We start from the raw sequence: 24,400 nt of genomic DNA on the forward strand, positions 1-24,400 counted from the left end.
AGCGTTCACCAGTGAGCATCTCCTAGATCTGCTGCTATTAGCTGCTTTAATCATGTTAGGATACCACAAATCAGAAGAAAACACCTGGTATCACCTTGACAGCAACTAAATAATTGCTCAAGGAAATCCAGCTTTGGCCACATGCTCCCCATTTGCTCTGCAGTTTTACATGAAAAGCAACTATTTTCTATTCCCATAAATTAAAACCTTCATCTGGCCTTAGAAATTACTATTCCCTCAGCTCACTGGGAGACTGGGGAGCTGTGATAACTTTCTTGTGTCGAAGTCACTAATGAGAAGGAAATTTTCTGTCTCTCTATGTGAATGCTGCTGTTCTCAACTCTTTGTGGGATGCCTCAGGTCTGCAAACCAATACCACAATGTACTGTGTGATGGCTGTGGACCAGGAGTGCAGTGGTAGAGCACAGGGACAGGCATCTGCTGATATTACACGTAGTGGTAAAAATCTTGAGGTTTTACTGGACCTGCTTTACTACGGGGTTAAGGTGAATTTGAATACAATTACTATAGATTGCTTCACGGAGTTAATACAGGTAAATATTTATTGTGTGTATTACAAACTCTTAGAAGCGCTTGAGGTAGTCACAACAAAGTACTATTTGACTATGCTACCTTAAGAGCTGTATGAAACCCAGCACAGGACGGGCATGTGAAATAAGGAGCTGGTTTTTACACATTCCTCGGGCAAGTTCCTGCACTTCTCCTGGGTCACACTTTCATTTTCCAAACCTTTCCCATCAGTTGGCACTAGCTGATGCTCTGCAGCAGACTTAGCAGAAACCCAGCCTGGAGAAGGGGCAGCCTCACTGTCACTGGCAGAAGATAACCTTCAGGCAGGACCAGGCAGACCAGTGGGATCTTTTGCTGCTGCTGCTCTGCTGAGAGGCAGCGTATCACACCTTTGCACGCTGCCTGACTCACTAGTTTGCAGCCTCTCATCACAAAGTACCTGAAAACTGTACAATGTTTGATCTAATATATTTGCAATGCCAATGTGCAGTGAATGTCCTATTTCTTCTCCATTCACTTGGTTTCTGAACACCCTAGAGCATCACCAGAAATAAAGAACCAGCTCTATAATTTTTTATTCCGTAAGGTGCTTTCTTCCACATTTCTTAAAGAAAGAGGGCACTTCTTGAGCAGCCTGTCTAATCTTATTCAGAGAGCAAGGGGATTCAAACCACCTTCAGATGCAAAAAAAACACCCACCGTCCTTCTCTCCTAGCTCTGGCCATTATGTGTCATGCCTGCTGTTTCCCCCCAACAGCAGGACCTCAGCCATCCGCAGCCACCCTTCTGACCAGGATCAGGTGCTCCTATTCTCTGTCTTGTTTATTCTGGGTTGTGGTGAGGCATTCATGGAAGAACATGGGAGCCTTGGCCTGTCTGCTTGCCAACAGGCAGCAACACCAAAGGAGCATCACTGCAGCATCACCTCCTCATAGTGTGCTCTCACTTCCCTTCAAAGCAATTAGCGTACAGCGTTGTGAGCTCTCTGGGCTTCAAACTCCTTTAAATCTGAGAACTTACTAGCCAGATATTAATATTGATTTTTAGCCTATCTGGAATATAGAGTGAGAAATCCAGTACTGGTTTTCGTGAAGGGCTGTTTTGTACTTTCATAATAGATGTCAGAAAATTCCATCAATTACTGGGGTCTCTTCAGGGGAACTAATTATTGCACTATGCATACCTAGTCTGAAAACTTAATAATATCTCCAGATGCTGCCAAATGTCCTTTGGAGGTCTTACAGTCCACCAGGGAACCCTCTGCTCTGCTTTTTTTCATTTATTTTCTGTTTCAAATGAACCATCAAGTGTTCTGGGAGAGAACCAGGTGAGAATCCCTGCATTCACATGAATTCAAGATGGTATTGTTCCTTTCTGGAGAGGAAAGAGGACAGTTTTTTGTATCTTTTTATACCTAGATTATTGTAGATTTGCCTTAGGCCAACTGTTGCATGGTGACTGCCCATGGCCACATACTCAGGGAACTGCAGATAGATCCCTCCTGTGGGAGGTGTTCTGGCTCTAGCAAATAACATGGGGTGGGGGTATCTTTGGTGGGGAGGTTATCCTAGCATTAGGTAGATGACAAAGGCCAACAGAAGTAAAACTGTCCTAGTGACTTCTTGCATTAATGCAACAAGATCCTGAGGGATTGCTAATGCATTTTCACATTGACTGGTTGGCAAATGCCCACCCTGCATAAAAACATCTTGCATGACTACAATTATATCGGGTGAAATGTTATTGCAGTATTTCCTTTCTTTTAGAGCTCCAAGTACCAAGGGCTGTTGCAGTCTACGGCAATGTGTATCAGAAATGAATAGTAGTATAAGCCCACAGCAGAAAAGGCATCATGCAGCCCTTTGCAAAAGCCACAGGTGATGTTACTGCCCACGAGAAGACAAACCAAAGTCATGAAACATGCTCCCATCTTTTCCCATTTTCACATCCAGATGGTGGTTATGCAACAAGGAGTCATGAAGTATGTGCCTGAGTCTGTCTCAGATGGCAAAACCATGCTGGTGGATCATGCTAATCCTTTCATCCAAGAGGACCTTAAATCCTCTTGGGTGCATTACTCATCCCTAGCTCTCCAAAGAACTAGATTTTTCTTTAGATGTTTGATTTTGCTGAAAGATCTGAGAAGGGCTCAAGGACATAAATTATTCTGTCTGTAGCCTCTGATAATGTATGATCCTTAAACTGCCACCAGATCTGTCTCCTTCAGACATGAAAATAACATTGTGCTCACCCCAAGCCAAGATGAGAATCTGGTCCAGACCACACTGGTTTCAACAGTCCAGCAGCAACATGGATAAAGATGGTATGAATGCCTGGAGACATGCAAGTAGTGGAGGACCAGAACTCAGTGTCAGACACTTAAATTAGTTTCTTGCAACAGTTCTCAGAACTGAGGCCAGGCTTGTAAGGATGTAAATCAGTATGGTATAGATCAGTGTGGTTTGTACATGGTGATGAACCAGAAGCGTCAAGCAGGGCAGGAGCTGGTTTATTCCTCAATACTACCACCCACTCAAAAGAACAAACTGGGACGTTCATGGAGCTTTACTTAAATAAAGAATTAATCTTAGTTTGTAATTATAAGAATTATCCCTAGTAACACTGTTGGTGCTTACCGCACTTACAGGTTGCACACTTGCACCTTCCCTGGGAAGCAGCAGAAGTGGGACCATTCCTGAGCTGTGAAATGGAAACCTTTTTCAGAGGACTTTAGGAGATGATACTTAAACCCAGTCTGCAGTCAAATCAGAGTTGGCAATTCTAAACCAGTGGAGGACACAAAACCACTAAGAGAGGGAGCTTCAGAAACAGGTAATTGATTAAAAGCATGCAGTATTAATATAAATGGCAGGAGGAGGGGGAAGGGAGGATGTTTCTATACTGTCATTTTTGCCTATCTGGTCAGCTCTCCTTGCCACAGCAGAAACACAAGCATCAGCCAACAGCGCCTGATCCTGCTTTCCCTGGCGAAATTGCAATCTGCCACCAGTTACAGCAGCAGCGGGACTCATCTCACAATAAATCACATCAATTTACCAGGCAGCTTTCCATGGGAGCCACACTGTGGCTTTGATTGCAGATGAAGCCTATTCAGGCATGCTGACAGCCAGGCACTCACAATCGTGGTGGCTGGATTCAAGCTAAATCTCTGCTTTTCCTACAGGAGACTTGCCAGGCAAGAAGCACACACTGCTCAGGCACAGGTCTGCCAGGACCTCTCCTATTGCCACAAAGGTATGTATGCCACGTATTAGTTATAAAACATATCAGTTTAATAATGAGATAGTGATTGCACCATCCTCTTTACTGTAACCAATGAAAAGGCTGTAATGCAAAGCATTGTGCAAAGTTCCTTGTTCTAGCCAATATTTTGGCACATTACATTCCTGTGTGGCAGCTTTTGATTATTAATCATTTCAAGTGTTTTGAGAGATGGATTTCAGTGGATTTTAACTATTGGATTGACAAGGATATTAAATATCGAGACCAAATTTCGATGTGATGATGATGATGGTGGTGATCTTACACCATTACTTCTGACTGTAGGCGGCTGCAGAGATTGGCAGCAAAGACTGCACATGCGAAAAACCCTCTTCTGAAGTGTGTATCCATATGGGATAAGCCTCGTGGGTTCAATTTTGTAATTGCTTCCTAGTCAAGGGCTTAAATTAAAACAAAAGAAAAGCTTCTGCTTTTCCCACATTTGCTTTTAGAGGTTTGAGATATGCCTACTATTCACAAGACATTATTGTTGGTAGCAAAGTAGAAGATACAACTGGAAATGCAGAGAGCTCTGGGTTCAACACTAGATGATATCAATAGCGTCAGTTAATAAGAAATGAGTTTTGATGTCAGTCAGACAGGTGTCCATACCATGACACTGTGGTTAACCAGAGAATAATACATCCATGTTACCCTGGGATCAGAAGAGTTTGCATTGACTATAGCCTGAACTAACTGTCAAAGCTGAACAACGTGAGCTCTAGCAACTACTGCTAGCTTATGACCATTTCAAAAGAGAAAGATTTTATGAGTCTCTTGTATGTGCATTAATACTGAGCTCTCTGGAAAATTTCAAATTGCCATTTTTCAATGGGTTCCCCATGACAGGACACCCCCCATGAGAAAGAATGAGAGGGGAGAACACTGCTCAGCAAAGCTGACAGTTAAACATCTCCAGAGAAAAATATAACTAAGGGAATTATTTTTTTATAAGTTCTGAATTTGGGGGAGGAGTTTAAGCTTGTTTGTTTTTTTTTTTAAGTAGAAAAGATGAATTTCAATTGTGCATCTCACTTTTCAACTATTGAAACAGTTGGAAGTGACCACTTTCAAAAGATGCCTTGGTCCTGTGTACAGTACAGCCAAATGACTTAGGCTGTCAACTCTGGGATTTTAATGTGTATGAGTGTATGTTGTGAGGAAGAAAAGAGACTTATCTACAGAGAGTTGGAACATTTGGGGCAAGTGTTCCAAATTAAGAATGAAAACATTCCATGATTTACGTCAAAACTATAAAAATAAGCACTTTGCCGAGCTCATGCCCTGACTGAAGTCAGCATCTCTCATCCAAAACATGCAAAAATTACTTTTTATTACTCCAACTCAAGACAAATGAAGCTTCCCTTGGTGTTCCACTGCTAAATTATCTGTCCCATCTTGACTTTTCTTGTAGCCATTCCCAGATGCAAGAGATGCTGTATAAACATTTAAAATAATGTGATACCCATGGAAAAAGACACGGGAAAGAGAGATGGGAAAGAAAGTGAAAGGCCTTATTTGTAGCTTTTGCTATATTAACATTGTGCAAGCCTCCCACAAAGCCCTGACTAACCCCTTGGCCTCAGCAGACTGAGGACTGCCTTAAAAATATGCAGACAATAAAGGCAAGCAATAGGAAAGGGCTCCATTTCTGTGGGAGTGGAAGCCTGCCTCTCCGTTATTGGCAAACTGCACAAAGGTAGTGTAGACAGAGTGGAGAGTTAAAAAAATCATTGAGTTGCTGCACTTCCCAGCTGAGCAGAGATACTGTGCTTCAGGAAAAGCATTTTCTCTTCCCACAGTCCACATTTGCACCAGCATAACAATGCTACCTGCTCTACAGGTAAGATTTTCTCACACCTCTGATGCTCAGAAAGTGTGCTGTAGTCCTCTATGGGGTTTGGCTGAAGTCCTCTCCTCCCCAGTACTCCAAAACAACCCTTAGGACAGGACAACCCTCCCCAGGAGCAGGAGTCAGGCCTCCCCTGAGGCTCCCCACAGGAGGTTAAACCTTGAGCTGTCCTGTGAAGAGCATGTAGGCTGAGTTTGCTCCTTAGCAAAGCCATAGCTTTCTTGAGGGCTCCAAAGAAAGCAAAGTTGGGAAGCAAAGAATTAGGGTTTACTACAGGTACACAAAGGGTTTGAAGAAGTAAACTCTGAGAATAAAAGTGCTATTTTTTTGGCACTCTAAAACATGGAAGGCACTTTGATGTGGTGATATCAACTGAGGTTGGCATCAGCACTTGAAAGTGTGTTGTTAGAGGTGAGATGATAATGTCACTGTAAACATGCTGCTTAAGCACAGCAGAAGCTATCAGTACAACTCCACTAGCTGTATAGTGTGGGCTCAAAAGTGGGCACAGAGCTTCATTTGTTAGCAGACCTGCTTTAAGAGCAAAATTAGAGTTTTCTGCCTGAGAGACATACACCTTTTCAGTGTTGCATATCAGCATCTGTGTGTCATGTAACAGCACAGGACAATCCAAACAAGCAGCAGTTTCACAGCCAAAGCACAGTTCCTGGTGGGATGAAGTTGCTGGCAGCTCTGCAGACCTGGCACACACTTGCAGGAGTGCAATAGAAGCACTAAGCCTGGTGTGACTGGAAATGTCAGGATTTCAAATGCTCCAGAAGGAGCAAGTGGCAGGATGAGGGCAGTGGGAAGGCATGTACTCTTGGCACATGTGTTAGTAGACCATGAAGAGCCAACACATATCTACAAGAAGATTCTGAAGCCACCAAGTGTAGGAGACAAGGGAGAATTGTGATGGGACTCAGGTGGGACACAGGGGAGGGACTGACCTTTATCAGCTCCAGATGAGTGCAAAAAGGCAGTTCCAAAGCTAGGATGTGATCAGGATCTTAATGAGAGTTTGGGTTGTTTTGCAGGGGACATCATTTGTCCTCCAGGGCACCATGAAAACTCCTGGCTATGCAGTCTGGATATCAGCATCACAGATGTGGTTTTGGCTGTGTTTGAATAAGTTAGTGAGAGTACAAATGAAAGAAATCATGTTTTGATTCAAATTGAAATCATCTTCTGCTGGCACACAGGTGGGTACAGCAGGGTACAATGAGATTTCTTACATTTGAGTCTATGCAACCTGATGTTCTTGGGAAGTGTTTGATGGTGTCATCAACTGGTAAGTGGAAAAAAGATTAACTATTACATGAGTTGGTGCAGTAATTAATGCCTGTCTAAGTTGTTAGTGAGGATGCCTCCTGCTAGCAGCACTCAGATTTTGCTCTGTAGGTTGAAAACTGTTCTTTTTGCTGCAAGTGTCCCTTCACAAGAAGTCTCAGGTGCAGAGCAAGGACCTTGAAGGCATTCTCTTGACAGAAGGGAGATGCTGATTGAGCCTCCTTCAACTTCTGGAATGCAATATCAATTTTCAGTGTATTGCCTAAGACAAAAAGCATTTCACTTGGGAGAATAATTTCCAATAATAAGGGTTGAAATCTAAACTTTGCAGGATATCTCTTGTCAAAGATGTACCAAAGTCAAAGTGAATATCTGGAGTACCTGATAGGCATTTCTCCTGGGTAGGGCTCCTTAACACACACCTGCCTTGCAAGCAATTTGCTATGCCTTACAATCCCTGTTGAGTAAATGCCATCAGAAGCTGGAAGGGAGTGTGACTGAAGCCTTTCCATCAGCACTCCTGCTGCTTTCCTTCCCCAAGGTAGGAAGAATGGTAAATATAAGAAAACTGTGTATGTCTCTGGAGAATGCCAGAGGCAGTACAAATGAGTAAGCATGCTTCATCACAAGCATGATGATAACCCATTGGTTATCAGATGGTGTTGCTACAAAGTATGACTTAGAGGAGATAGAAAAGGAAAAAAAAAAGAATTAAATACTGAATTACTTCTGTTAAGGTGCCTGGCTATAGCTCCTCCCAGAATGTCACAGGTGTGCAGGGCAAAGAGCTCTTCTGATGGTCAGTCCCTCCAGACCATACTACAGGCTTCCAAAGCAGTGATGGGAGCATATGGTACCTTGCTGCAGCCATGCACTGGGATGAGTGGGTTGCTTTATTTACTATTACAGAGGTGGCTCCAGGCTGTATCACACTCCTTTGAGTTTAGCTATGTTTTCATACAAGAAGCCTTGGTCTATACAGGATGTGACACTGTTATTAGAGCAGGAAATGCAGCCCCTTTCACAAAACCCCTCACCCAAGTTCTAGCATGGACATGCATAGCATACATCAGCATATAAGGACTTGGTGTCGATGACATTCAGGACAACAAATCATTATGGTATCTGTCCTAAGCTGTAGTATTTATTGTGGATGCAGAGTTGAAAATCAACTCAGAACAAGGCTAGGATGAGCATGCCTGGCTTATTTTCCAAGAAAAGTTTGTCAGGAAAAGACTGCTGATCTTCTCCCCTCAACTAGGGTTGAGGTCTTCATGCTAACATGAAAAATGTTTATTCTTCTAGGGGCAAAAGCTTCCATGAAAATAAACAGGAGACAGGTTAAGCAGAAAAAAAAGTAAGAGTTTAAAATGGTGATTTGCAGGTTGCCAGCAACCACCTATGGCCAAAGAAAAAAGTCAAAGGAAGAAGTCATTGTGCATCTCCTCTCTGGCATCTAGTCCTGCTCCCCAGTGAAAACTGACATATTGTAGAACAGATGATTTCCCTGACTTTCTTTACAGTGCTTTACACTTCACAGGAGTTGTTTCTATATGACTGTAATAGAGCTGTCAAAATAACAGCTTGTGGTAGAGGATGCGATCACACCTCTCAGTTCTATGCTGCACCCACCTCCTGCAGCGCTTGCTTCTAATAAAAGGCTTGAGCATGGGGCCAAATCAAGGTGACACTGCCTGTGAGTACAGGGTGCATCTTGGTGCTCATTTCAATTTGACTGATCTCAGCAGAGCCTTGAGTTCCTTCTAATTTCTCTTTGCTAAAAGTTGACAAGCCTGGTCACACCTATGGTCTCTCTGACCTGAACAAGGTCTTTTGCATTCAACAGTCTTACCCTTCTGCATCTTGCTCTTCCTGTCCAGCATTTTTGAGCTCACCACACTGTACAGACAATGCATAGGGAATGGCTGCAGCAGCAGCTGGCTAATGGTGTAGTATTTTAACAAATAAAGACTCTTCCAATGCAATCTGACAAGACAATGAGAGCAGGGATGGGATGAAGACTTGGTCCTCATGCACTGCAAAATGGGTGTCGAGTAGATTGTTGAGTATATCTTCAGGAGGTATTGCCTTAGGGCCATTTGCCATCCTGCAGGGAGGTAGCATCTTGGTACTGAGTTACCCCACTATGGGGCAGTCTGTGAATAATTGCGTAAAGTCAAATGAGCGGCAACATCAGAGTAAAATATTAATGAACAGATTGGACTCACCATCTGTCAATGTCTATTAGCATTTGCTTGGAGGCATCAGCTTTTTCCTCTCTCTTATCAGACATCTTAAGTAACCTACAGGTTCCTGCTTGCAAGGTCAGCATTTCCTAAGCGTGACAGCAGTATCTCTTGCACACTGAAGCTGTAGGCTGTGTAGGTCCAATGTACCAGCTCAATCAGATGTTTAAGTATCACTGCAGGAATGATCACTGTCATTTAATTTGCTGATTAGTGTTGTCATATCTATTTGTAGACTACAGTATAATTTATGGTGAGATCTCTGGAGGATCTTCAGCAAATGCTACAAGTAATTGAATATGCTGATTTCTAAATGTCAGGTGGAAACTGAGCATTATAATAACACAAGTTATCTGATGATGACACCAGGTAGCTTTCCATTTCAAATGTAAAAAGTTCCTATTTACTGATTATTGCTCTATACCACCACTGTGGAAGCTGAGTGAATAATAAAATCAAGAAGCATGCTGAGGAAAATCTGAGGCAAGTTTTCAGCTGTGTCAGTAAAACCAACGTAATTTTTGAGGAGAGAAGTTAAAAGAGACTTGCACTACAGTTTTTCAGGCCAAAGAGAGAAGAGAAGAATTTCTGAGAGAGACAATTCGGGAACCGTTGGGATATTGTTTGGGCTATTTTATTGAAGAAGTGGCTCACTAATGAACTCTGAGGTTGAGTGCTGATATTTCCAGTCCTGGCTGTGCACGATACCCTGAGTTGGCATGTCCGCTTCCCATCTCTCTTCTACCAAACAAGTGGATTTCTCTTATCAGCAAAATTAATTTTTTTCTGGTTGGCAGGTTATAAAAATGAAGTCTTCTAATTTGGTTTGTACAGAGTTCATTTATGTGGGAAAGAGGCAGAAACAGAAGGAATGGAGTCTGACAAGGAGTGGAGATGATTAACTTTTAGGGTACCAGACTACAGCAGCTTACTGAAGAAATGGCTTGCCCAAAGAACAAGGCTGATGGAGGATATCAGTTAATGCAAGGCTCAATCTAGGGTGCTGGCTTGTCTGCACCAAAAAGTCTGCTTGCTGATAGTAAGTTGAAATTTCTTCAGACTACAACCAAACTTTTTCTTGTTTTAAAGAAAAGTACCTTTTGAGAAATTAGGTTTTTTGCTGCCAAACTTGTCCAGTTTCTTTAGAAACCTTTCCAGCCTTCTGAAATACCAAAGGCACTCAGATGCTTCTTGTAAAGTAACTTCTCATGACAAAGTCAATAGAGATTTAAACAAACAGGCAAAAAAACCCAAAACCAACAAACCAAACAAAAACAACAACAAAAACAGCTTGGCATAAATCAAATCTGCAAGACAAGGAGTGGCTTAAAGCAATAACTAAATTCTGGAGAACCTATCTATAAGGTTGCCATTAGCTCTAGTCCCCTGAATGGTTTCTAGTAGGCATTTATAGAGCATGTACCACTGACTTCTGGGGAAACTCCTGGTTATTTGTGCTTTGCATGGGGAAAAATTGTCCCAAGTTCCTAAGTTTTGTGACCAAAGTGCCTAATCAAAAGGGTAGATGCATGTTTGCTTGAAAAAAAGCCCTGTGCAGGACAGATCAAGCATTACTCTTTGCCTTTTCACTGCAGAAATACATGCATGATGCAAACTTTCTTTTGTAGCTGTTCTGTAAATCATCAACCTAGAGCACTGCAGGACACATAACGACTGCCTGAGCTGCCAGAACAATAAACTGAAGCTTTAAGACCACAAAATACTTAAATATGCACCTTACTTTACACAGCCTGGTGACAGCAATCTAAATGTGCCCAAGGCTGAGTGCGTGTTCCAGTGCTCCGATGGATCAGGGCCTAAATACACATGGACACTTCAAACAGAGGCATCTGTCAGCAAAAACTTCCTCTCCTCGGGAGGAGGCTTTGCTCACAGCTCCCACACAGGAGCCGGGGCACATAAATCCCCCAGACTTTGTTCTGCTGCCAGCAAGCAGGAAGAGAGCAGTAAAAACTTGCCAGGTCAGTTAGAAACCAGCTGAGTGACAATGCTGCAAAAGAGCCACCTGAAAATAAACATGTGAACAATAAAAGACAGGAATGGGCTCCTGAGGAAAAGTCAGAAGGCAGCCCAGCTCTCTGGCTGCGTGTACACTGCAACGGTTCTGCAGCCGCAGATGCTACCTCCCGCTTTCCTGCATCCCTCCTGTGTACAAATCCTAGGATTTTGGCAGAGAAGGGTATCCCATGACCCAGTGTCACACTGGACCTCTGCCATGCGGAGAGAGGGGACACCACAGCACAGACCCCACAGTACCAACATGTGAACCTCTTCTTTATGTCCCCAGCATCATTCCCTTAGGGTGAGGGCAGGTACTGCTGGGCACAAGGATGTGCAATGGCCCACATGTATCAAATGGGGATCTGTTAGGTTATTTTAGTGCTCTCTGGGGAAAAAGTGAGGGTGCGCAAACACTGATAAATAACCGCTCCCAGTTCTGGGTCTCTTACATAAGGTGATGATTATAGAAACTGTGGTGTATGAGGAGGTGGGAAGAAATGCAAATATCAGACTTTTTAAAGGAAAGTAGGTCTGGGTATTTTGGGGGGAAATGGAAATTACCAGCTTTCCCTGAAGTTTGATAAACTTTAAGAAGAGGGTGCTGTATTGTACTGGTGTCTTGGCTGCAGGACAAGATGTAAGAGTCCTGAGCTAGGGAAGCAGCACTCAAAGAATTTTATATAGGTCTCTTCAGAGATGAGCTGATGTATGGTACTGTCAGCTGAGCACAGTACTGGGAATACATGATTTAATAGCATAAATGTCTTCTAAAGGGAGCTAGATGAGTATTGTCCTGGAGTATCCAACTATTCATGTTCCTTCCCAAGAACAAATGTTACTTGAATTATCACAGTAGCGAAGAAAGCACTTCTGTGACCATCCTGGTTAGTTAAGGCTTTTTGCTGTTTATTTTCTTTTCCTCCCTGCTAATCTTACTGAAGAGTGCAAGAGTAATACTCAGGATACTTCAAAACCTAATCAGAAAGACACTGCTTATAAACTAAGCTTGGGAATCTGTGTTGAGTTTGGACTTGATTGAGACAGGCTGCTATTCTATTTTATGCATAACTGTTTAGGGTTTCACAATGTAATGCACTTTCAGTGCAAAGCACTGTTACATGCAGTTATTTGCCATCTACTCCTTTTATAAGTAACAGAATGCAACTTGCCAGCTCCCTACGCTGCAATTTGTTTTCTTATAGCCAGTCTGTGAAAACCACGGGGATGGAAGTGCTGTGTTGTTCTAACTTGTGTCACAAGTACTGAGCTATCTGTGTGTTTGGCCTAATTGTAGCAGAAATCTGCATTTATGGATTCAGTGGTGAACATCTAGAGGTTGCACTCTGCTGTATGCTATTTGTGATCTGATCAGTGTAATTCACTAAAAAGTAGACAAGTTACAGCACTGCAATTCTGATTTACATTTCCTAAGCTGCATTTCTCTCTCTGACTTTCTGATTGCTGTATCAGAAACAGAATTGCAAAAGTAGGCTTTTGATTCATGGTCAGTAAAAAGACTCCTTTGGAAAAAATGTGCTAGTGTAAGATGCTAGGTTGAAGGGCCCCTCAATTCAAGAGAGATGTTGAGGTGCTGGAACATAGCCAGAGAATGGCGACAAAGTTGGTGAAGGGCCTGGAACACAAATCCTAAGAGGAGAGGCTGAGGGAGCTGGGGTTGTTTAGCCTGGAGAAGAGGAGGCTCAGGGGTGACCTCATTGCTGTCTACAACTACCTGAAGGGACATTGTAGCCAGGTGGGGGTTGGTCTCTTCTCCCAGGCAACCAGCAACAGAACAAGGGGACACAGTATCAGGTTGTGCCAGGGGAGGTCTAGGCTGGATATTAGAAGGAAGCTCTTCACAGAGAGAGTGATTTGCCATTGGAATGGGCTGCCCAGGGAGGTGGTGGAGGCACCGTCCCTGGAGGTGTTCAAGAAAAGACTGGATGAGGCACTTAGTGCCATGGTCTAGTTGACTGGATAGGGCTGGGTGCTAGGTTGGAGTGGATGATCTTGGAGGTCTCTTCCAACCTGGTTGGTTCTATGATTTGAATTCTATGATACTATATAGCAGTGGAATGGATATAGAAAAATATATATAACCAATATATATAAAATAACCAATATGTTGGATGATAGGTATATTGCCTGGATGCCATCAGTCCTTCTGTATCGCTCATTTCTGTTGTTGGATAGTACTCTATAGGTAAATTCACACAGGGACACGATTTTTGCCTTGCAAATAATCTTCAGTGCTTTTAGTACATCTCTTCCTTGGGGCCAAACCTGCTCTCACTGCAGTTAGCAATTGTGTATAAGCCCTGGGCCGCTGAACAGTATCCCTGACCCCAGTGAGGCTCCTTGTGGGCCTAAATTAGGCCTGTAATTTGTCAGTGGGTCAGCGCCCACTAGGATGCTGGCAAGTAAGACCTACTCAGTCTATAGACATGTTATTATGGATCACCCCAACGACCTCCCCTGATGTGCACTATCAGTGGGAGCCCTCCAACTCAGACCAGATCCAGAAGATCGCCTGGCTTTGCCCAAGCTGTGCAATAGGCCTTAATCATGGGTATAAGTCTAAGAGGTGTTCCTGATCCCAGCTGCACCATACAGTGAATAAGAGATGAACCCATGTCTAAGGCACAGCATTTCAATAAGGCAAGACTCATGAGATGCAAAAGCACAGTGGGGGAATGGGTAAAGCTGTACTGACAGAGGTTTTACAGGCTATGGGGTTTGAAGACTGATTTTTCTCCTGTCTCTATTGCAAGGCTCCAAAAGGAAGAACTAAGGCAACAAATTCTGCTTTTGTTTTGAGTTCTTGTGCTTGCTAACAGGCTGTTATGTGAAAATCCTGGCAGGCAGGAAAACAGTGTGTCTGTGAGAGTTTATATAAATTTCTGTTTACTTAGCAATTACTTGTGTCCTTGTTTGCTCTTTCTCACAAGGTGTGTGAATGGAGACCATTGTATGTTCCCTGGAGGTGTTCAACAAAAGACTGGATGAGGCACTTAGTGCCATAGTCTAGTTAACTGGCAGGTCTCTTCCAACCTGGTTGATTCTATGGTTCTATTCTATGTAAGGACATGCAGTTGTGCTCAGGTAGATAGGAAAGAACATTTGTGCAGTGGCAGGTGAACCACAGAAATGGTAGGATTAGGTGCCCTGTCTACATTTTAAAGGAAAAAGGAGTATGTTTTGTTGAATAAGTCAAGACTTTCTTAGATAGGCCACATTATTCCTGCAAGGAATCTGTAGGAAGGATTTATATTACATGTTCTTGATGACAACGGTACTGTTAAAATAGAACACAGAATGTTATGCCATCTAAATCTTGATAGCCCATTCCTTAAACTCAGAAATGCCAATTCAAGGTATTTCTTGTACTCCACGCTTTATGGCAGCTCCTAGTTATTTCCTTTTTCCACAACACATTTCTTTGTTCACTGGTGCTATATGGTGTAATTAGGAAAATAAAAAGAGATGCCAGAAAGATTTATGACTTGATTTTTCAGAGATGGGTAGGGCAACCAACATGTGGTAATGACTTAATGAGAAACCACGTATACTCAGACCAGAGCAGCACTTCTCAATATCTGCTTCAGAAACATTGCCCTCGATGGAGTGATTTAAAAAAAAACTTAGTGGATAAATAGGCAAAATTTCAAAACTGGCTGTTTTGGTTTTTCTTTTCCAAACAGGAAGATATGCTTAGATTATCTAGGACATCAGTAAGATCTGGCTCATATGGAAAGTCCTACCCAGTGTTTTAATCCAGCCTTCAGAAAATGTGCCATAACTTCACTTGATCTAGAAGCACTGCTTCACTGAAACTGGTGCCAAAAGCATTGTTAAATTTAACATAAATATATATATATATATATATATATATATATATATATTGAAATCATGGAATCCCCTATAAATGAATCATATGCAAATATCTAGCTAGTTTGAACTACCTTGCTTTCAAAAGTACAATTAAACACACTTTGAGCTTTTTAACTATTCCAAACAGAAATGCAACTACTTAGATGTCAATCTTTTGGGCTGGGTTTGTGATACTTCTTGAGATAAGCCTTTGGCTTCAAAGGGGTGGCAAGCTGCTTCCTTCCTATCCCTGGGCTGTTAAGTCTGAAGTCTAATTATGCCACTTTCATACTTCCCAATTGTTCATTGCTTTATTGCTGATAAATTTAGCAAAAAACTTCCAACAGTGCTGAGACTTGTGGAAGCAGTTGAGGCTTGGAGCTTGAAGAGCATGTAGCCTTTTATTTTCTGCTCGGAAACTATGCCAATTACATGCATTTGTTTTCCACCGTGGGCTGTTCTAATGGGGGCTTTCACTTCAGCAGATGAAATTTGAACAAACAATTTTAAGCTGGTAACTTTAATCAATAGAATTTTAAAAAAAGCACCCAGCTTTTTCAATATCACTTCAAATTCAACACTAGTTAAATTCTGTTAATTTCCTAGAAAATATCTGCTATTGCTTAAATCAGAAGGGCAAAGACAAATATAATGTAATGAGAACTTGTCTACCAAACATGTGGTACATGCAAATGAGTGACTCAGTCAAACTTTAAATGTAACTTAACTCCCATCATTCTTGGAACTATGTGAAAGAAAGATCTGCACAAAGACTGAGGCTCCAGATTGAAGCCAATTGCAATGAGAGTCAAGTATTGTTATATAGCTCTGAAGCTGAGTTCCTATTGATTTTTTTTTTAATATATATTTATTAATAGCAACAACATGAATCCTTTATTTTGATGCAGCTTGGAGGACTTAGCTGTCACTGTCACGTGCTACCCAAGGCTATAACCAGACTGTAGGATCAGGTAGTATCTCTCCGTTTCAGGATCCAAGTGAACCACTTGATCTCTCCCTAGCATGAATGCTCTACCTAGCCCTTGCCCAGCCTTACATCCCAAATCCTGGGGCACCACCACCATGAGGTGTGCCAACACACCTCTGCCTCGCAGTCTAGGCACTACTGTAACAATTTCTGTGGTTTATACGTACTTTTTAAAGATAAATATAATCACTATCAGCTCCTGGATTGAGAGGGTAGCACAGGTGAGTGCTACGGAGAGCCCTGTACATCTCACTTCACTCCCAGTTCAGCTCTTTGTGGGCAAATAGGTGTTAAACAGAACTTTAATGTGCTGGCAATGAACATCTCATTACACAGCTCTGCCTCAGGGCTAGACAAGTGTGCATACCACCTTGTGTCCGGGTGAAATTTGGGCTTCTGTGTGAGGATTTATGAGGAAGCAGACAATTCATGCTTTCTGCTGATTGCCAACAGTACTTATGTATAGGTACAGAGTTTGAAGCTCTGCTGTCTGCAAGTACTGTTCTTGCTGGGGTGAGCACTACCTGGAGGATATTTCTGTTTGAAGGGAAAAGTGATGGGGAGGAAGGAAAAAATAGAAATTTTGGTCCCCTAGAATGTGCACACAGCAAATGTACCAGATGCTTGCACTACAAACTGGTGGCCTTTCTGCCAACTCTGTTTACATCCCTTGGTTATCAATTTGAGAGGAAGATACAAGGGACACAAATCTTTCCTTTTGTTGCTTTTATCAGCTTATTTCCTTCTGTTGCCCAAGTTAGCCAGAAGTGCTGTTAGAGACAGCAGCACCACGCTTATTTCTATGACCAGGGCCTTGGGGCTTTCTGTTCCTTGAAGAAAGGCATGAGATACACCAAGTTTATTAGATATGGATAGATTGTGGCTCTCTCACTCCCATCCTTTCCCCAGAGCTCCCCAGCTTTATTAGTAATCTAGCCACAAACTTCTGTCTCTCCCCTTGTTCTACATTTTCACACATTCCTAATGTGTCTGCTACCTCTCTCATTCATAAAGCCTCTCACTTCAACTCATTTTTGCAAAATAACTTCTGGCATGGTGCTGGTAAGAAAATCTTTTTTACCTATTTAGTATGTCTATTACCAGTGCAAGTGTGGGACAACTGATGTTTATATGGAAAGGGATAAGGGGAAAAAATAGTATAATGAAGTGTTTCTGTCAAAGCTCCCTTAAAAGCAACTGCCAAAGATGTTGTAGAAGTGATTTTCTGCACACACTTAAAAAAAATTCTATTAAGTTTGTCAACAACATTTTAATGAAAGCCTTTATTACTCAGTGCTTCATTAGAAATGAAGCTGATACTTTCGTTGATTATTTTCTCTTTCAGAAGATTTACAAGTGATGCTATATAAATGTTTTTCTCCAAAGGGGTCATTTTGGGAGAAAACAAAAAGGATCTAACACTGTGAAATCAATCATGCAGAGGTGGGATGACTTAATGAATTTTGTTCACTAAGTGAGCCTAATTTGTGGTCATGGCAATTCTGGTATATCGATCTCTAGCCCCACACTTGCCTGGTAAACAAGATCTTGTCACAGTTTGTGGTTTGTGTCAGTAAGTTATTTCCTCTTAGGCAAATCAAGTATTTTAATCTATAGATCTTGACAGTTTCCATACACAATTGTATGCAACTCACTACATGAAGAAGCTCAGATCCGTGAGGGCAGAGAAGCTGCAGAGAAGGTGCTCTCATCCTCATTAATGCCAGTGGTTCCTTATTGCAGACTATGACAGCTGCTTGCATCTGTAGGGCTCCACCCTTTCCACTGGGACAGCATGAGCTTGCATTGCAGCCACATGAGTGACTGGGCTGTCATATAGAGGTGCCTGGCCACAGCAGCAGAGAGCTCAATGCAGGCCAGTATTTGTTTGGGTACCCAAGCTGCTGCAAAGGCTGGCTCCCATATCTGCAGCTTATTCTGCACTCACACATAGACCATCACGTTCACGCAGTTTTAGTGTTTGCTTCTTCACAACATCCTCTCCGACAGAAGACTTTATGTATAATTTTCAGATATAGTTATGAAGCCACCAAGAAACTAAATTCAAAATTTTAAATCTGAGTCTGTAGGTGAATTCCAAGTACAAACTGAATGCCTTTTCTCAGCTGCTTCTGGATTTAGATTGCCATGTTTAGGCATTTGCCTTTGCAGGTTACTCACACAGAAACATAAGCTATTAAAAAAACTTTGTGTGACTTCAAAAATAAGAATAAGCTCATATTTCCCCCAGTTTAGGGTACTAGCCCACTGCTCTTGTGGACAGATATCCCAATGATTGTAGTAAGCATACTGTAGAAATGCAGCTGTCTCATCTGTAAGTAGCACCCAGTAAGGAGCACTGTATATATTTAAAGCCTGTAAGTACCCAGTAGATGCTGTGTCAAAATTCAGATGTAACATTTTTATGCCTATCTGAGATCTTTTCCTTGGAGGATTTGTTCTTGAGAGTTGTATAACACCTTTTCTTTTGCATTGACCTCTGAGATAATGTGCATCAGGAATATTGTATTATCAAGAGATCCAAGCAATAGCTTGGGAGTTGGTACAAGGGCACATGAATAATGGCATTATTTCCTATCAGAAAATTGCTAATTTTAAGTCTGTTGCTGAATCCAACAGAACACTCTGCAGCTTGGCACTTTGTGGAGAGTGTGCAGCTCCATAAAATCGTGTTGATAACAGGAAACAATGAGAATTGAAGAGACAGCTCGAAAAAACCCTCCATGAGCATGTGGAAGGGGATACTAAATGCTTAGTGATCTTTTTTGTAGTTGATCTCTTGATTTCAGAGTACTTTTTAATCTAAATATCCTTCCTCAACAAAGTGAAATGGTAGGCTACAACCTGAAAAATACCAGAGACAGAAAAATTTATTTCCAGGTTTGAGCTAGTTTTGCCTTCATATGGGGCAGGGTGAGCTGCTTACACCTGCTACCTATCCATAGTGTTATCCACAGCAAAGAAGGGCCAGACACTGTGCTAAATTTAAAACTACCTCAAGTGAGGCTATTGGTGGCAGAATGTAGAGCCATTGTGTACAGCGGAACATGTAAGTCCTTAAAACAATCTCTACTCACACATGTTTGACTGCTGTAGCAAGTACTGTCAACAAAGAAAAAGGCTTTGAGCTGGGATGGGTTCCTGCTTTCAGCATTTATGTGCCCAAATGTGGCATCACTGGACCTGTTGTAAGCAGGCTTGTTTTTACCAGTAAGGTACGGTGCTGTCTGCACCTATGAACACAGAGGTTTCACCTGCAGAATTAAGATGGTGCAAATACAATTCTAACATTTCACAGGAGTGTCTGGCTTTGTGACTTCAGCAGTACTGATATAAGGCAGGATTTTTTTTTTTTTTTTGTAAGAGGTTTGCTTCAGCATTTACAATCAGGAAGTTCTGAAACTAATGATGCTAATTCACCACCACCAAAAAAAACCCCAAAAAAAACAACAGAGGCTTTCCTATCCAAACAGCAGGAAGATGAGCCAAAACTAATAATGTCAGTGGTGATTCCTGTCTTATGTTTACATGGTTAAAAACAGGAAACTGCCTGACATTGATAAAACTGCTCTTGAAAAGTTGTCACTAAAAGTCTAAATTATTCATTTGAATGCATATTGCTAAACACATACTGAACAGGAAACATGCACTTAAAAGAACAGCTAAAAAAATACTGGGTTTGCTTGTTTTCTTTAAGTGTTTTTTTGTTGTTGTTGTTGTTTGGGGTTTTTTTGTGTTTCAGTGGAGAGACAAATAATCATGTACTGTTTTTTATGCTGTATTAACTAATTATAGGCATTAAAGATGAAAACAACCTGTTTTGTTTAAATCTTCCCTTAGCTATTATCACAGCAGACAAATCCAGTTCTTTTTAAACACAGTTTTGCAAACTGCTCTTTGTACACACAGAGCAAAAAATACCATAAAATAATCAACAACATAATTGCCTTACCTGTTTATGCTGTATCCTCCCAACTTCAAAGGTCACCTCTTGGAGTTGAGAGATCCACCTTGAGTAAAGCTTGTTTATTCTGAGCATAGTTTTCTTTCACTCTTGTCTGCAAGTCTATCTCCATAAGGCATCTCTTATAGTGCCTGCAAAACACAATGCATATAGCATGATCACATGCTATGTTTGAAAGGTGGAACTACCTGGATCTTATTAAAAGATGAATCAAAGTAGCCTCACAGTGACAGAGCTCCACACGCATGAGTGTTTTTACTTCTGTACTTTATACGCTGTACAATTATTGCTGAGAGGAAGAAAAAGGTAGTATATTTTTCACCCTCATGACTGGAGGTTTAGCTCCAAAGGGAAATGGAGCAAAAAGTAGGCTAGAAGTTGTCACTCATTGCATGAAGGATATGGAGTAAACTACTCCAAATACTTAACCACATCATTAAGAAAAGGCTATGTACTAAGATCAAAAGAGGCTTTGACCTCAGCCGTAGGCTGGTGAATGGACATGAGAATGAGTCTTGCTAAATTTCCATGAGTGTCAATATGTGCCTGGTTATACATTCTAAGGGCACCTATGCCCTATCACATTACCTGCATGCATTTACAGCTTCCTTGAGATATCAGGACGAGCTTGTGAGCACCAAGGTAGCCCCAGACAGTGAGGAAAGCGGTCTCTCAGACTGAGGACTTAAAAACCCTACTGAAAGTAGGATGATACTAAGTCTTCAGTTTCTCCTCTTCCAGTCACAGATGTGTTTCTTTTTAAGGGTCAGCAATATTCTAAGACCACCTCAGACCAAAGATCTAAGATGACAGCTCCCTTAGCCTGGGGAGCCAGTTTTGCCTTTCTGTGAAGTCAATATCTCTTGGATCCATCATCTTGGGTAAGAAAGGACTGAGATTCATCTTGTAACTCAAGAACCTGACTGCTAGCATCAGGACTGTGAAGTAGGAAGCACATACAGAAAGCTTAAATAAATGCAGACAGGCTGTTCCACTTTGACAAGGAACAGAAATCTCCTGCACCTGAGGTTCCTGGAAATACTTCTTGAAACTCTTTACTTGGGCAAGCATGTGGTTGCTTAAGTGAAGATGACACATCAAAGCCTAATTTTTGTCAGTTCTTGACTTCTTAGTACTTAATAACCCATGATGAGTTAATAATGCAAGAGAGGAATATGACTTCTGCAATTCCCCCTGTGTTTCATTACGTTAGCATAGCATTCAAATAAATAAGTTTCTGGGTTTAGTTTTGATTTTAGGTGTACTCCCTTGTTCCCATGTAAATGTAAGGCAGAATTTCACCATTTAATAGTTAAGAAAATAAGAAAGGCAACAGCAAGAAAGCTGATTTCTCACCTATGTCTTATTGCCTGGAGTTTGAAATTAATTATCCCTCTTAAGGGAAAATGGATGATGAACAGGGAATAAGATACAGCTGTTGAGTAGAGCATAAATAGGAAAAGGCTTTAGAAGAAAGAAAAAAAACCCAAAACATTAAAAGAACCTAGTGTGCTTTGAGTGAGAAAGACATGTAAGGCAGTATTGCTCTTGGATTTTGACTGTTGGATTAATTCAGCACTCATACAGTGAATTTATTAAGGTTTGGGAGTGGCAGTTTGTCTGTCCTTGCATTGATAATAAATCTTGGGGGAAGAGCCAATTCTGAAGGTGCCTGAGCGGAGAGGGCAGTGAGTCAGGATGCTAGGGGATGCCACAGGACACCCTCACTCTGCAGTCCGTGGGATTTCTGACACAGCATGTGGGATTTCTGAGAGCAATCACATGGATTTCATCCTGTGCTCAAGTTATCTTGAGGTGCCATAAATACTAATCTACCTAATCTTGGAACACCAGAGCCTGCCTGTGGTAGTCAGCCTATGTAGACAGCAGTATCATATGTATAGCAGGTGTGCATTTGCATGCATACTTCATTTCTGATTTTGTACAATGACTACCTTAAATACAAGAGTAAAAGCAGTGATGAATGTATTGCTCTATCATAAGTAGTATTCAACGGTGTTTAAAGGGTGTGCTTATAGGTAGGTAGATGATAACCTGGTTTTCACACTGTCTTTACCTGCCCTGTGTCTATACAAGGGGTAGGTCCCATTATATCCCATTTAAGCATATCTGTGTGTTTAGACAGACCATTGCTTTGGCCATAACCCTTCTAGTACTCCACTGCTCTTGTTCAAGCTGAGGCAGCGCCAACCTCTGAAAAGTCAGTATTAGTCAGCTGAACTGAACTAAAACAGTCCTGTGCAGACAAATCCTGATGATTTAGAGCAGTTCAAGTGGTGTTGAGTGTCTCTAGGCAGGGTGGAGTGGCACCTGGGATATTACTGCCCCTTTTTTCATTCTGTGAAAATATTTTTTTTCGCTTCATGTATCACTGGTCATAGCATCTGAACGATTGCACAGAAAGAGAATCAAAATGTCAGCAAAATGATTACACAAGCAAATAATGCTGGATTCTTCAATTTTTCATTCCCCAGGTATGAAAAAAGGAGAGTGGACATCTCAAACAGTGAAAATGATACATTTTTATCATGTAAAGTTGAAAAAAAAAAATCTTGCAAGGTTTAAAATAGAGTTTTCTACTAACTTCTGAAGCAAGTGGTCAAAGTTTTCAAGACTAGAAAAGTTCACATACAAGTGCCTTCTTTCCTCTCTGCCTCTCCCATAAGTGCTAATCTATTACCCACCTTAAAGAAAGCTTTATGTCACTCCCTGGAGTCTAAGCAGAAAATCAATTAATTACAGTATTAATGAGGCCTGATTACAGTTTGTTCTCTGCCTGTTGTTTTCACCTCCTTTTCCACATGCACAAAAAATCTATTTTGTCAAACACTGTGACTGGAGTTCCTGCTTGTATGACTCTCCTGATAAAAACTATTTCAGAGTGTTTGGAACAGGACAGAATTTCATTCTAGCATTTTTGGTTCTCATAGGTGATGATGCATAATTATTTGTGCCACAGTTAAATTCTAGATTTGGGGCTACTTCTTCCATATCAACATAAAAAACATCATCTGTGATATTCCTTTGTAGGATATGTGAAGGAGGAAGATGAGGTTTCTCACCTTTCACAGCAGAAGGAGTATCTTAGAGTGTTGTCTCTGGCACAACTCAAAAGTATTCTTCTGGGGTCAGCTGTCCAAGTTGTTCCTTTACTCAATAACATGGTAGTATCGTTTTCCTTTTTCAATTCCAGGTTAGGAGACAAGGTCTAAACCTCTTCACTGCCTGTGAGGGATTTCATTTCTTCAGGGAGCTGATCTCTTTAGGGAGCTCCCTAACCACAGTAAATTATACTGGAGTGTGCAGAACTTGTTCTCAATTTTTGCTGGAACAGTGAATGAGAGCATCTTCAGAAGCTGATGCTTGTGGTACCTCTCTGGGAGGAGGATGCCCACAGTTGTAGCCTGTGCTTGGGCTAACAGTTTCATATCTCCATCTACTTCAGGCTTTCACTGATCAGATGCAGCCAAATTAAATTCCTGGCTCTCGAGGTGTACATATCACTTCTTTGCCTCAGGTCTGGCATCTGTATAGTAAACTGTCTCTATGTATAATGTAATATTGACATGATTTGAGTTATCTGCCCCAATATACAAGTTCCAGTCCAACTAGTATGAATTGTCTCTGTTATGTCCCTGGCAGCTTTTCTTCTGCTGAAGGCACAGTATGGTGCCAGTAGATCTAACCAGGCTGATCATTAAAGGCTTTTAGTACATGAACAAGATCCAGAGAAAGGAAGGAGAGCATTTCCATTCTTCCAAAGTTAGTGCGTGGAGCCAGATCTTTGACCAGAAAACTGATAAAGCCTGGACTAACAGCAGGAGATATTAGCACAGATTTGGACTCCCTGGAAGAGCTGACTGTAGCATGAAAAGCAGGCATGGGGACAGAAAGGAGGCAGAATGCCTACTGGGACATGAGGATTTGGGACTGCTGTGTGGGCTACTCCCCAGGCTGGTCTGGCTGAACACTCCTCCTGCTATCATTCCTGAATTGTGAGATGAAAACTTATAGTATGTGTAAGGCCTTAATGCTGGAAAATGATGGCTACAGAAACAATGATAAAACTAAAACAATGTGAACAGTGTTATTCTGTTTGGGACAGGGAAGGAGTTCAAGGCTGTAACACCATCTGTGTACAAGAGAAGCAGAGGGCAGGGATGAGATTTTACACAACTCCAAGCAGCACTACAGGCTGGGGACAGAGTGGCTGGAGAGCAGCCAGGCAGAGAGGGAGCTGGGGGTGCTGGTAGATAGCAGGCTGAACATGAGCCAGTAGTATGCCCAGGTAGCCAAGAGAGCCAGTGGCATCC

At 41.7% G+C, this 24,400-nt stretch overlaps 1 long non-coding RNA gene across 1 annotated transcript in view; it reads left to right on the top strand.

The window, feature by feature from the left end:
* Positions 1 to 3,306: 3,306 nt before the first annotated feature.
* Positions 3,307 to 24,400, top strand: part of LOC135176774 (uncharacterized) — a 28,875-nt gene continuing 7,781 nt past the window's right edge. Inside the window, exons 1-2 of the long non-coding RNA XR_010302820.1 lie at positions 3,307 to 3,363; positions 3,716 to 3,786. This is a non-coding gene — a long non-coding RNA (uncharacterized LOC135176774). The remainder of the gene's footprint in view (positions 3,364 to 3,715; positions 3,787 to 24,400) is intronic.

The sequence above is a fragment of the Pogoniulus pusillus genome, chromosome 7 (genome assembly GCF_015220805.1).
Source record: "Pogoniulus pusillus isolate bPogPus1 chromosome 7, bPogPus1.pri, whole genome shotgun sequence".
Lineage (NCBI taxonomy): Eukaryota > Metazoa > Chordata > Aves > Piciformes > Lybiidae > Pogoniulus > Pogoniulus pusillus.